Genomic DNA, 12,362 nt, shown 5'->3' on the forward strand with positions numbered 1-12,362 from the left:
TCTCAGACATTATAAAATAAAATTAAAAAAATAATTCAATAAGTTCTCTACAGACAGTTATTTATATACATTACATCATATATAATATACGTCTTCATGTATACCTTTGTGTTAAAATAGACAGAGCTATCATCAGTCTACTGTGAGAAACTTGTTAAAAGAATTTTAATGAAAATAAGAGGTCAATTTCAAAATTACTATTATTTAAACTAATTTTTATAGAGCCGGTTCATAAGAGATATAGTTTATGAATCAGAATGCACTCATTACGCTGTGTTTCTGATTCACTAAAAAGAGCCGGTTCATAAGAGATATTGTTCATGAATCAGAATACACTCATTACGCTGTGTTTCTGATTCACTAAAAAGAGCCGGTTCATAAGAGATATTGTTCATGAATCAGAATACACTCATTACGCTGTGTTTCTGATTCACTAAAAGAGCCTGTTCGTAAGAGATTTTGTTCATGAATCAGAATACACTCATACGCTGTGTTTCTGATTCACTAAAAAGAGCCGGTTCATAAGAAATATTGTTCATGAATCAGAATACACTCATTACGCTGTGTTTCTGATTCACTAAAAGAGCCTGTTCGTAAGAGATTTTGTTCATGAATCAGAATACACTCATACGCTGTGTTTCTGATTCACTAAAAAGAGCCGGTTCATAAGAAATATTGTTCATGAATCAGAATACACTCATACGCTGTGTTTCTGATTCACTAAAAAGAGCCGGTTCATAAGAAATATTGTTCATGAATCAGAATGCACTCATTACGCTGTGTTTCTGATTCACTAAAAAGAGCCGGTTCATAAGAGATATTGTTCATGAATCAGAATACACTCATTACGCTGTGTTTCTGATTCACTAAAAGAGCCTGTTCGTAAGAGATATTGTTCATGAATCAGAATACACTCATTACGCTGTGTTTCTGATTTACTAAAAAGAGCCGGTTCGTAAGAGATTTTGTTCATGAATCAGAATACACTCATACGCTGTGTTTCTGATTCACTAAAAAGAGCCGGTTCATAAGAAATATTGTTTATGAATCAGAATACACTCATACGCTGTGTTTCTGATTCACTAAAAAGAGCCGGTTCGTAAGAGATATTGTTCATTATTCAGAATACACTCATTACGCTGTGTTTCTGATTCACTAAAAAGAGCCGGTTCGTAAGAGATATTGTTCATGAATCAGCATACACTCATTGCGCTGTGTTTCTGATTCACTAAAAAGAGCTGGTTTGTAAGAGATATTGTTCATGAATCAGAATACACTCATTGCACTGTTTCTGATTCACTAAAAAGAGCCGGTTCGTAAGAGATATTGTTTATGAAAACAGAATATACTCAAACGCTGTGTTTCTGATTCACTAAAAAGAGCCGGTTCGTAAGAGATATTGTTTATGAATCAGAATACACTCATACGCTGTGTTTCTGATTCCCTAAAAAGAGCCGGTTCGTAAGAGATATTGTTCATGAATCAGAATACACTCATACGCTGTGTTTCTGATTCACTAAAAAGAGCCGGTTTGTAAGATATATTGTTTATGAATCAGAATACACTCATATGCTGTGTTTCTGATTCACTAAAAAGAGCCGGTTCGTAAGAGATATTGTTCATGAATCAGAATACACTCATACGCTGTGTTTCTGATTCACTAAAAAGAGCCGGTTCGAAAGAGTCATTTGTTCATGAAATGGATTACACTAGTTGTGCTTTATGTAACTTCATCAATAGCTTTTAATTTACCATTGAATTCAGAGTGCAAACTTCAAATAACAATTTCTTTTGCAGTAGGGCTTTAAATTCAGAAAACATGACATAAAGTAAAAATAATCAATCTTAGGATTTTGAGAATCAATTTCAAGTTTGTTCAAATGAAGAACTTAAAAATAGAAAAATCATACATGAGGTTTTAAATTAGGGAGTCCTGTAAATGTGTTTGTGTTGGGAAAAAAAAATATGACCGTATAATAATAAGATCTCTTCATTTGTATGAATATTGCCAAGCCTTTTTCACCAGAAATTGCTTAGTCTCAAACCTGTTCTAATCATAGGAGAGAATGTTAAATTAGAAGTTAAGCTGACGTGAGAACAACAACAATAACAACAACATCTGTCAATAAAGCAGGGAGGCCTCATAGGTTCCCTAGAGCCGAGGAAAAGGGGTGCAAATGAGTGTTTTTCCAGAGGGAGTCCTCCAATCGGGAGCTCGCGCAACTTATTAATGCAAACATCTTGTCTCACGCAGCGTTTTAAATGTCACAGTCAATTTAAAGCAGGAGTGAGAGGCAGAATTCATTTCATCCCTATGCCTCATTGAGACCCCTGAGCCAAACCCCTGTGTTTGCACACATATCTGTCTCCACTAAACGACAGGAGACAGCTGACGTGCTCGGCAGAATGTATCTCGGTACACTGCTCGTGTACAGACAGTAATGGCTCGGCCTGAGACAGGTTTCTCAACACCGCCTCATCCGTCCTAACGAAACTCCCCACCCACAAGCAGCACTGATCAATTCTGCTTATACTTTCCTTCAAAATTGTTACCAGGCCTAACCGTATTTGAGGTTGTGTGAGGAAATTGACTTTTGCGGTTGTGTTTTCTTGGGTGGAGGAACCTCACCTGTGGTTCTGGGCCACCAGTGCATACTGTGGATAATGGCACAATGTGCATGACTGTAACAATGGGATCAGACAGGTGAGACCATGAGCCAACAGAAGGAGGTGTGATAATTCTCTCTCTCGCTCACTTTCACTCTGTCTCCAGCTATGACGAGTCCTCTCTCTCTCACACACACACACACACACACACACACACACCTCTTTCCTTTGCATGTAGGTCAGTGTCTCATCTTCAGGAATTTGCTATGTCCTGGGTAATGGATTATGGCTTAAATTGGGCCAGAACGATCCAGAATAGTGTGCCAGCACCTTCGATTCGATATATTTGTCAATTCATTCCATTTTCTGTATGCTTGTGTGTTTTGGATCCAGTATATGCATTTTATCTCTGTTTGTATGTATACTCAGTCAGAACCTCTTTACAGTTTATTACGGTAAACATTATTTTTCCCTCTAATCAGTAACTCTGACAGAGACAGCATAATTGCCTAGTAGACACAGTTCTGTAGTCTACAACAGCATGGGGTGCTGCGTCCCCCACTAAAGCCCCATTCACAGTGCCAGTGTCTTTGTTGCTGCATGTCACTAGTCGCTGTACTGGTTGGTCACTTGTAGGCATTCTTAGTACTGGTTGCCCTAGAAACAGCTATGAATGTCAAACACAATAAGTTGTCATGAATGCAATACAGGATCTCAAGCACATTTTTTCATGTATCTTTTTTTTTTTTCATATTGAATTAGCTGACAGGATCATGTGAGCTTCATTGTCTTCACTCCTATTGATAGTCATTGCATCAACTCTGCCATAAATGGAAATTTGTTTTGTTACTGGATATGCCCACATCTAGTTGCCGGGGCTTGCTTTTGCTCACGTCACCGCTAACTGTCATTGATAGTTGATGAGTTCAGGTCACTTTGTCACTGCAAATGGCTGTTTATTTGCAATAGAAATATAGTAACATTGTTGTAATATTTAACGTTTATTTAACATTATAATATCTAACATAAATGTCTTTACTGTCACTTTTGATCAATATAATGCATCCTTAAAAATCCTGTTAAAAATAAAGGTTCCAAGAGGAGGTTACCCAAAGAACCATATGCCAATAAAGAACCTTTATTTTTAAGAGTGCTGGTCAATAAAAGTATTAAGTACTTAAAAAAAACCTGACCCCACTCTTGAAAAATGGGCAAGCGTAAGGATTTGAGCGAGTTTGACAAGGACCAAATTGTGATGGCTAGACGACTGTGTCAGAGCATCTCCAAAACTGCAGCTCTCGTGGGGTGTTCCCGGTCTGCAGTGGTCAGTATTTATCAAAAGTGGTCCAAGGAAGGAACAGTGGTGAACCGGTGACAGGGTCATGAGCGGCCAAGGCTCATTAATGCACAAGGGGAGTGAAGGCTGGCCCGTGTGGTCCGATCCAACAGACGAGCTACTGTAACTCAAATTGCTCAAGAAGTTAATGCTGGTTCTGATAGAAGGGTGTCAGAATACACAGTGCATTGTAGTTTATTGCATATTGGGCTGGATAGCTGCAGACCAGTCAGGGTGCCCATGCTAACCCCTGTCCACCGCGAAAGCGTCAACAGTGAGAACTGGACCACGGAGCAATGGAAAAAGGTGGCCTGGTCTGATAAATCACGTTTTCTTTTACATCACATGGATGACCGTGTGCATCACTTACCTGGGGAACACATGGCACCAGGATGCACTATGGGAAGAAGGGAAGAAGGCAAGCCGGCGGAAGCAGTGTGATGCTTTGGGCAATGTTCGGCTGGGTCCTGCCATCCATGTGGATGTTACTTTGACACGTTCCACTAAGCATTGTTGCAGATCATGTATACCCTTTCATGGAAACGTTATTCCCTGGTGGCTGTGGCCTCTTTCAGCGGGATAATGCGACCTGCCGCAAAGCAAAAATGGTTCAGGAATGGTTTGAGGAGCACAACAACAAGTTTGAGGTGTTGACTTGGCCTCCAAATTCCCCAGATCTCAATCCAATCGAGCATCTGTTGGATGTGCTGAACAAACAAGTCCGATCCATGGAGGCTCCACCTCGCAACTTACAGGACTTAAAGGATCTGCTGCTAACATCTTGGTGCCAAATACCACAGCACACCTTCAGGGGTCTAGTGGAGTCTATGCCTCGATGGGTCAGGGCTGTTTTGGCAGCAAAAGGGGGACAAACACAATATTAGGAAGGTGGTCATAATGTTATGCCTGATCAGTGTATATATTCTATATTTGTATATATTCTACAATAACATGGAAAGATGCTTCCAAATTATTTCATATTATTTGCACAACAAATTAATTTATCTCCAATCAAGGCTCCCAAGGTTCACTTCATTAAGTAACTACATAAATATGTTACCTTTCCTTGTAGGTACTTACAGCGTGCTTCAAATCAGACAGCTGTTATCCATGCAACAGTGGCAAGAACTAGTTTCAGCAATTAAGCCACTGTGGTGACTGTAATCCAAGAAGAGACACAAAGAAATGTGAGAGAAGAAAAAATCCAATCAACACACCATTTAGCACTTAGCTCTTCAGTGGTTTATCATTGTTTCATCTGAATTATCGGCCTTTTACCACATCTGATATGACAGCAGATTTGTGTTGTGGGTGTCATTGTGTAGCTCCACAAATGACACGCAGATAAGTGGAGGTTGGGAGGACATGTTCTCTGCGACCGTGTGTCAGAACCTGCATTGTGTGCAGCTTTATCAGCCACAATGTGATCCCTCTGGCAAGAGAAGACACACAATCACAGTGTACTGACAGTTCAATTTCACACTTCATTATTGGGCTGCAGAGTGGTTGGAGTCACTCAGAGAACTAGCATTGTTTTGCTTCAGTTCTGTGATGCTGTTCATTTTTCTCTCTAAATTGATCTGGAACACAATATTATCCACAAGGCTTTGAAGAATCTATTCCAAAAATAGAGAGTCTATGCTTTATTTACGGTATATGCTCTGACTGTACACCTCTGGTGTAGGTGAGGTAGCGGGGGCTGGTTCTGTAAGCTTTATTAACAAGGCACAAGCTAATATGTTAGGCTATATGTGTCGGTAGCTTTTGACTAGGTGCAAAAAAAGCAATACACATTTAAATAAGGTTCTTCAAATGCCTTATTGCTAGAATACAATAGTAGGTTTACTTAGGTCACCATCTGTGAAATCCTGATACATTTTGAGGCCAACACATTTGATTTTACTAGTTATTTTACAGTAATGGCATAGTACAAATAGTGCAGAGCAGATATCAGTGGGCGACAACGGTCCTGTGATGAAGGGCTCCCGTCAGAAATCCTCTATGGCAGGGGTTTCCAAACCAGTAATTTTTTGGTGTGTGTGTGAAAAAAAGATTGTATAAAATGCATCTTCAGAGCAAGTTAATAATGTAATATATTTATGAAAAAATGTAAACATAATGCACACACACACACACACACACACACACACACACACATTACTATTTTTGCAATTATTAATAAGAATGTGATTATTTTCTTTAATAAAATTACTTTCTAGCCTTTTAACCTTAAGAAAAAAAAATATATATTTATTACTGATACTATTTTAACTTGCTGTGCATAAAAAGCAAAATATTTTATTAAAAGCAATTATTTATTTTGTCTTTATAATATCACTTTTTTTTTTTCAGACAGTAATGTTTTTTCCATGAAAATATTTATCTGCCATTATATTTTAAGAAGGAGGTCCATTGCGAGAATATCATTATATTTTGGGGGTCTTGGCACCAAAGTTTGAAAACCCCTGTTTTATGATGTAGCCTACTCATTGAGTCCAGTGGACAGGAGGCCCAACCATTAACATTTCATCCCGGGCTTAGTGAATTATATAAATGGCCATACATAGTTTATATTTCCATGAACTTATTGCTCCCCGAAATGCTCTTATTGTAATGCAAATATTTAAAGGGTTAGTTGACCCAAAAAAGAAATTTCTGTCATTAAGTACTCCCCCTCATGTCGTTCCACACCCATAAGACCTTCGTTCATCTTCGGAACACAAATTAAGATATTTTTGATGAAATCCGAGAGGTGTATGACTCATCCATAGACAGCAATATAATCAACACTTTGAAGGTCCAGAAAGGTACTAAAGACATTGTTAAAACAGTCGACGTGACTGCAGTGGTTCAACCTTAATTTTATGAAATGGCAAGAATACTTTTTGTGCTCAAAAACAAAACAAAAATAACAACTTTATTCAACATATCAATCTTTTCTCTTCCCTGTCATTATCTTTACGCAGTTGACGCAGTAAGTACAGTGAAGGCTTCCGTGTTTACGTCCAAATGCCGGTTCAGTATTGGCCAAAGCTGATCATGTGAGCAGCATGACGCATGCGTGTGATGCTGACGCACGAGCCAGCCAATACTGAGCCGCGTTCTGACGTAGAACCTGGAAGCGCTGAACGTAAACTACATACGAGAAGATATTGTTGAATAAAGTAATTATTTTTGTTTTGCTTTTGCGCACAAAAAGTATTCTCGTCTCTTCATAAAATTAAGGTTGAACCACTGTTTTAACGATGTCTTTAGTACCTTTCTGGACCTAGAAAGTGGTGATTATATTGCTGTCTATGGATGAGTCATATATGTCATTAAAAATATCTTAATTTGTGTTCCGAAGATGAACGACGGTCTTACGGGTGTGGAACGACATGAGGGGGAGTAATTAATTTTCTTTTTTGGGTGAACTAACCCTTTTACACTATGCTACTAATAGAATAAAACATTTAGAATAACCTCTTTTTTACAAAACAAGATATAAATCTTGTTATTTTTACTGGGCAACTGATGTAAAATATTGACCATAAAATTAACATCAGTAAAGTTTCTCTCCTGACAAACAGCATCCTAAGAGATGTGCTTGATTAAAGCGCACTCTCATTGAACCTTCTTTTTGAAGTTCCTTGAAAGTGCCGACTCCATTTCCAATGCTGTTGGTGATTGGCCAGCGAACCCAGCTTAGATCTATCAAGACCAGCTAAATCAAACTTGCTGCACTGCTGTACTTTGACAGAACAAATCAGACACATTGCTTCAAAAATCAGTTAAGGGTTTATCTGAGTTAAAGGTTCATTTGGTACAAGAGTATAATTATAAGTCAGAGCTAAAAGCATAAATTACATTTATCATTGGTGGATGATTTGGTTGCTTTGCCAGTAGATTATGCTAAAATATAGCTTCTTCTTTTTTGGCCAAGGTGGCTAATGGTTAGGAGAGTTACTCTTTAAACCATACCAAACAACAGTTAAATTTAGCTTAGGATTCATTTAGATAGTGGAGAGCCCCCTGTAGCCCTAACTGTGTTTCATCTATCTTTCCCATTTTAGGGCCCCATTGTTCAGCCATCAAGTGAAGATAAGTGAAACAATGCTAATCACCTGTCAGAGAACAAAAGTACACAGACATCAGAACGCCACTACTGATAATGGTGGACATCAGACACAGAGTGTCCTCACCCAGCTTCCATATCTACACGTGTGCAGGTGGAAGGAAACAAGAGGATCTTTCTCTGGCTTTTCCTAAACCATGTAACAGCAGATTAATCAGCCTGTCTCATCCTAGTAAACAGAAAAAAGTTCAGTTTTCGAGGTAACATCAAGAAAAAGAGAGTACTAACTGTTGTCATCACAGGGAAAGTTCATTGCATTTAGATTTATGTAAAGCACATTCAGTAGGAATGAGAAAACCTTTGAGCTTTTGAGCAGTCAATCTACAAAATATATCATAAAATGTTACCATACCGTATTTAACATGTAGTAATATGAATTAATGTTACGTGATATGAATTATTACAAAGTGGTCTGAAGAAATCAAACCTCTGATGTCTTCAATTTTTAATGCTTACATGTCTTTTTCCATCTTCAGCGGTTTTCTGCTGTCTTTTGCATGTAGTGAAAGACATCTCACAATCCCCTGTTGCCTTATTTCAGACCCTTTTCAACAGAGAGGCGCATGAGAGTGATTGTCTGCACTGTGGTAACTGGTTCTAAACTAGTGCTAATTTGTAAGATGGCTGGCTCAGCATTGCTGATCACACTCACACTAATGAGCAGAGTTGCACATAAACTGTGGACTTTCTTTGTATTTTCTGTGCTGATTTTGGGGGGAAATCTACAGGAAGTATTTAAACATGGTAAGATCTGTTAAACAGTTGAGAGTATTAGATGTTTTTTGCTAGCTTAAAGCATAATCAAATTAGCCAAAATATTTAATAAACAAAGAGAGATGTGTAGAACTTTTTTAAATGCTGGAGTTCCATATTTAAAGAGATTTTGTGCAAGTTGTGCATGCTCAGATTCCTGCAGGCCTGCTAATGAGGTACCAATCAAAGGAGAAATCCTTCAAACAGAATCCAACCTCTGGATAAAATAAAATCAGGCCATAAGATGACATTTAAAATTATTTTAATTTCAGTGCAGAGTTTCTTAAATTGAGCATGCTGGTGAACTGGAGTTGTTGGTGTTTTATTTAATGATGTTTTGAGGATTAACATCTAATCCAATCCACAGGTGTCATTTCACCAGATGATTGGCGATGCCATCACCATAATCATAGTAATTATTAGGGCTGTGTATTGGCAAGGTCTTCACGATATGATACATATCACGACACATGGGTCACGATACAATATATCACAGTATATTGACACATTTTTTTTTATATAGGCCTAAATCAAAAATGTAAAAAAAAAAAAAAAAACAACAACTTGCTGTTTACTACCTGGGGTATTCTGGTATGTATATCACATTATATTAATCAGCAGAAAAAAAAACTTCCATTCTAATTTATTAGCAAAGGTATTTGTATTGCGCAACAGTGAATACACTGAAATGTATGAAGTGCATATTGTGTAACTGACCTAATCACATAAGACACATTCAGTTCAAACTGACATACACTATATGATGTTTTATTAACAAAATTCAGGAGGAGCAACATTCAAATAATCTGACAAATCATCACGTCATTTCAGCCAGCTGTCAACAATCAGTAATAAACATATCTACCCAATCAGCATGAGTGAAGGCCTAAATATAAACACAGTCGACTCACCCATATTCCTCAACAGTTTTTTCAGCATCCCTCCACCACCCCGTCTCCTCACATTTGCCTGGTTACTTTCCTAACCTGAAATACGGGGGGAGTACTCTGGGTTCAGGCTACTATTTACTATCTGATTATTTATAAGTGTGAACTCGTGAAATTGTCAAAAGTTTAGGGACGCCTGCCTTTACGTGCACATGAACTTTAATGACATCCCATTCTTAATCCGTAGGGTTTAATATGGAGTTGGCCCACCCTTTGCAGCTATAACAGCCTCAACTCTTCTGGGAAGGCTTTCCACAAGGTTTAGGAGTGTGTTTATGGGAATTTTTGACCATTCTTCTAGAAGCGCATTTGTAAGGTCAAGCACTGATGTTGGCGAGAAGGCCTGGGTCGCAGTCTCTGCTCTATTTCATCCCAAAGGTGTTCTATCGGGTTGAGTTCAGGACTCTGTGCAGGCCAGTCAAGTTCCTTCACACCAAACTCGCTCATCCATGTCTTTATGGACTTTGCTTTGTGCACTGGTGTGCAGTCATGTTGGAACAGGAAGGGGCCATCCCCAAACTGTTCCCACAAAGTTGGGAGCATAAAATTGTCCAAAATGTCTTGGTATGCTGAAGCATTAAGAGTTCCTTTTACTGGAACTAAGGGGCCAAGCCCAACCCCTGAACCCCCAGACTGCCAGACAGAGAAGTGTGATTCGTCACTCCAGAGAGCACGTCTCCACCGCTTTAGAGTCCAGTGGCGGTGTGCTTTACACCACTGCATCCGACGCTTTGCATTGCACTTGGTGATGTAAGGTTTGGATGCACCTGCTCGGCCATGGAAACCCATTTCATGAAGCTCTCTACGCACTGTTCTTGAGCTGATCTGAAGGCCACGTGAAGTTTGGAGGTCTGTAGCTATTGTCTCTGCAGAAAGTTGGCGACTTCTGCGCACTGTGCGCCTCAGCATGCGCTGACCCCGCTCTGTGATTTTACGTGGCCTACCACTTCGTGGCTGAGTTGCTGTTGTTCCCAATTGCTTCCACTTTGTTATGATACCACTAACAGTTGACCGTGGAATATTTAGAAGTGAGGAAATTTCATGAATGGACTTATTGCACAGGTGGCAACCTATCACGGTACCACGTTTGAATTTACTGAGCTCCTGAGAGCGCCCCATTCTTTCACAAATGTTTGTAGAAGCAGTCTGCATGCCTAGGTGCTTGATTTTATACACCTGTGGCCATGGAAGTGATTGGAACACCCAAATTGGAACACCTGAATTCAATGATTTGGTGTCCCAATACTTTTGGCAATATAGTGTATATAGGCTACAATAATACCCTACCGTTCAAAAGTTTTGGGTCAGTAAGATATTTTTCTAAAAGAAAGTCCTTTTATTCAGCAAGGATGCATTAAATTGATCAAACGTGACAATAAAGACATTGATAATGTTACAAAAGATTTCTATTTCAAATAAATCCTGTTCTTTTAAACTTTTTGTTCATCAAAGAATCCTGGAAAAAATGTATCATGGTTTCCACAACAATTAAGCAGCATAACTGTTTTCAACATTGATAATAATAAGAAATGTTTTTTTGAGCACCAAATCAGAATATTAGAATGATTTCTGAGGGATCATGTGACACTGAAGACTGGAGTAATGACTGCTGAAAATTCAGCGTTACATCACAGAAGTATGTTACATTTTAAAATATATTCAAATAAAAAAGTTATTTTAAACTGTAATAGTAATTGACAATATTACTGTTTACTGTATTATTGATCAAATAAATGCAGCCTTGGTGAGCTGTAGAGACTTCTTTAAAAAACATTACAAAAATCTTACAGACCCCAAAATTTGATAAGCTTTTTTGATAAACTTTTCATCAACTTGTCTAACAAATATATTGCTAAAATGTATTTTAAAATATATTCACGTAAGTATATTTTTGGTGCATTTTATGATTTCCTAACACATTTTTAATGAAATTTTGACATATTTTTAGTCTGGATATATTAATTTTGTCCATAATATATCAATATTAAAAACTGAAAAACAAATGTCCTCAAACTGTGCTGTTTACAACATACATTTAGCATCTATTTGAAAAATATGATTGTATTTTTGCTGTATGGGTTATAATAGGAAATAAAGGAGAACTTTGTGAAAAGAAAATATTGGCACAGAAGACTAAATCACTTAGCTTGGAGAGCAAATCACTCTTTGACAAAATCCTCCTTCAGAAGAGCAATCTGTGCCAAATACAGTTCAAGGAATGGAAACTAAATGAATTAGCTAAAACTGTTTCTCTTAAGAGATTTCATCGAACATTTTATTAATGCTCGTCTTTGTACAACTTTAATGTGTTTTAGATATGAGAAGTGTGCTACAAATTGCATGAACTAGTGTGGTTAGTTTGTATAAAGCATTAGCCTACTGCTGAAGGTCTAGTAGTCAGAGGCAGCTGTTGAAGTGCTGTGGCAAAAGAATTGCAGGGTCGAGTGCACTCTCCAACCAAAGGCTGCACCAAAGTTAATTACCGTAGACTGAAGTTATTTTGTGTTCCCTGTGGGATTTCCTCAGTGCAAAAATAAAGCAGTAACTTGCGAATTCATGCTATTTCCTTGAGCCCTGTACCTTGTATTAAAAGGAACAAAGTCCA

This window comes from Ctenopharyngodon idella, chromosome 2 (genome assembly GCF_019924925.1).
Source record: "Ctenopharyngodon idella isolate HZGC_01 chromosome 2, HZGC01, whole genome shotgun sequence".
NCBI lineage: Eukaryota > Metazoa > Chordata > Actinopteri > Cypriniformes > Xenocyprididae > Ctenopharyngodon > Ctenopharyngodon idella.